The sequence below is a fragment of the Mastomys coucha genome, unplaced genomic scaffold, assembly GCF_008632895.1.
Source record: "Mastomys coucha isolate ucsf_1 unplaced genomic scaffold, UCSF_Mcou_1 pScaffold15, whole genome shotgun sequence".
Taxonomy (NCBI): domain Eukaryota; kingdom Metazoa; phylum Chordata; class Mammalia; order Rodentia; family Muridae; genus Mastomys; species Mastomys coucha.
In genome coordinates, this window is record NW_022196897.1 from 105961636 (window position 1) to 105964271 (window position 2636).

Consider the following 2636-nt stretch of genomic DNA (forward strand, 5'->3'; position numbering starts at 1 on the left):
GAAGAAGAAGAAGAAGAAGAAGAAGAAGAAGAAGAAGAAGAAGAAGAAGAAGAAGAAGAGGAAGAAATGCAGCTGGGGAGATAGTTCAGGGGTTAAAGAGCTTGCCATGGAAGTGTGAAGATTATAGAATTCAGATCTCCACATGCAAATTGCCTTTTTGTAATTAGTGCTCAGGAAGTGGAGACAGGGATCCCTGGGACAAATGGGCGAGCTAAAACTAGTACTATCAGTTAGCTCTGGGTTCACTGAGGGACCCTGCCTCCCAACATCAGCCTTAGGTCTCCACATGCAGCCCCTACACACATATACACATATACACATATACATGAGTGAGAGGAGAAAAAAACAAATCTTGTTTCTCTAGGACTTAAAAAGTGATAAGACCCCTGGCAATGGCAAAGAGACACCTTGTTGGTAGTGGTGTTCTTCTATCAGTCAGGGGCAGGACAAATGGTAGTCTTTTGTTCATCTTAGCTTGATGCATGATTTGGTGGTCAAAGATTTCTTATGCTTAGGACTCAAAAATGTCAAATCAAATCAAATCAAATCAAATCCAAGCAGCACAGTGCAGGAGGAAGAGAGAGACCTGTGGAACACCATACCACCCACAGACCTGCCCTCCAGCACATGACACAGATGGGCCACAAACACACTATTGCTGCCACACCTCACCATTGAGCTGGGCTTGGAGGATGTCAACAGCAGGAGCCACCACAATGTGTGAGCATGTGGTGGTCAAATGAGAGAGAAAGATAAGTGGAGCAGCCTGAGCATTATGAAGAGAGATGGAACTGGAGACTCAAGGGTAGAGAGAAGTAGCCCATTGTGAGTGGCCCTATCACCTGGGGCTATGCTGAGGTCCCAGCCTGAGCTGCTGCTGAGGGCCATGTCTGAGTCTGAGTCTACACCAGCTTCAGGAGTCAGTTTCAATGTTGGAGGCTCATATTACCACTAGAGAACATGGGGCTGTCCCTAGTCAGGGCAGCCACTGGAGACTATGTGGATGTCCAGGGTCTGTGTATGAGTGGCCCCATTCCTCACTGGATATAACACTTTGGAGAGCTGGGCCTATCTCTTGTAGCACTCTGGAGAATGGGCCCTAAGCCTTGCCCATGTAGCAGTGGAGCTCCTGAGTTGAAAGCAAGGGAGTGGTATCTCCTCCCTTGCCCCTCACCACCTGCAGCATTTGGAAAAGCTAGTCCTTAGGTCATGAGAGCCTGTGATCTGGTCATGCTCCTCACTGAGTGCAGGGTGCAGCACTAGGGACAGCAGGCTCTGCACCTTGCTTGGGCAGACAATAGAGCTGGCCCAGGTCTAGGGGACCAGTGAGCTAGCCCTGAAGACAGAGAGAGAGAGTTGGCCCACGTGTGGCAGTTGGGAGAACTGACCCTGGGGTCATGAGAGCTGATAAGCTGCTCCTCAGCAGTAGTAGAGTTGGCTGTGGTGGAGGGGGCACTGGCGAGCCAGCCCTCCGAGGGTGAGAATAAGGTGGTGTAGGTGCAGACCACCTGTAGTAGCCAGCTGAACCAGCCCTGGGGACATGAGATCAGAAGAGCTAGCCCTACTCCTATTGTGGGCAACAAGTGGAACTGGCAAAGGTGTTGGTGAGTTAGCCCTAAGGGTGTTGAGAGTGGTAGAGGCTGGCCTAGCCCCTCACCAGCTGCAATACTTGGAGAGTAGACCCTGACCCTTGACTGGGTAGCACAGAGGAGCTGGCTCTGACGGTGTAGGTGTAGGTAAAGCATGAAAGCAGAAGAGATGACCCTGCCTCCTCCTGATGGCAGCACTGGGTAGCCTAGCTGGAGCAGTGCTGGAGAGCTCACCCTGGTAACGCAGATAGGGCTGACCAGCTCAGCTACCACCCAGGCTCCAATCCAGGGATCTGAACTGGCCCACCCCAAAAATCTTTATCATCTGCAAATAGTTGGGACATGTGAAAGGGCCAGTCCTGCTGTTCCAAAGCTGCAGGATCTTCATGACACAGGATAACTGAGAGGCATCTCGATAAGGATCCAACATTCATTATGTCACAAAAGCAGGGATCTTGAGCCAGACCAATGACTTGTTGCAATGAACATTTGCAAGTGAAGATGTGTGGATAGAGGGACACTGTGGGACACACTACAGCTTCCACGATGAGATGTTTTCTATGTTTTTTTATTGTTTGTCTGTCTGTTGGTTCGTTTGTTTGCATTTTTTATTTTTGGGGCAGGAAGCAAGGGCAAAAGGCAAATATGAGGGGATGTCTGGGGAGAAAAGCAGGACTTGGGCACACACTCTGAAACTCACAGAGTCAATAAAAAGTTTTTTAAAAACCTGACAAGAATATAGACTCAGAATATAGATACTAAGTACAACATTGATACAATTTCCTAAAGCAACACAACACTATCATCTTTGGTTGCTGAAACAGTGTTACTACAGTCCAAGCTGGCTTCAAGCACATATTCTAGGATTCTACCTTAGCTTCCAATGTGCTGCGGTTAGAGCTATGCACCACTGCATTTGGTTAGAAACTTTGAAAAAGGAAAGGGTCACATCACATTTACTTTAAGTAAAATATATATAAAAGATTTTTTTTTAATTTATTTATTTTTTTGGTTTTTTTTTTGTTTTTTGTTTGTTTTTTTTTTTTT

At 47.2% G+C, this 2636-nt stretch overlaps 1 protein-coding gene and 1 non-coding gene across 7 annotated transcripts in view; one reads left to right on the forward strand and one right to left on the reverse strand.

Moving 5' to 3' along the window:
• The window catches only part of Ttbk2 (tau tubulin kinase 2), a 121440-nt gene that overhangs the window by 32782 nt on the left and 86022 nt on the right, over nucleotides 1-2636 (reverse strand). The window lies entirely within an intron of this gene.
• LOC116092755 lies at nucleotides 382-524 on the forward strand. The gene has a single exon (XR_004119468.1). It is a non-coding gene; the product is annotated as a small nucleolar RNA SNORA48 (small nucleolar RNA).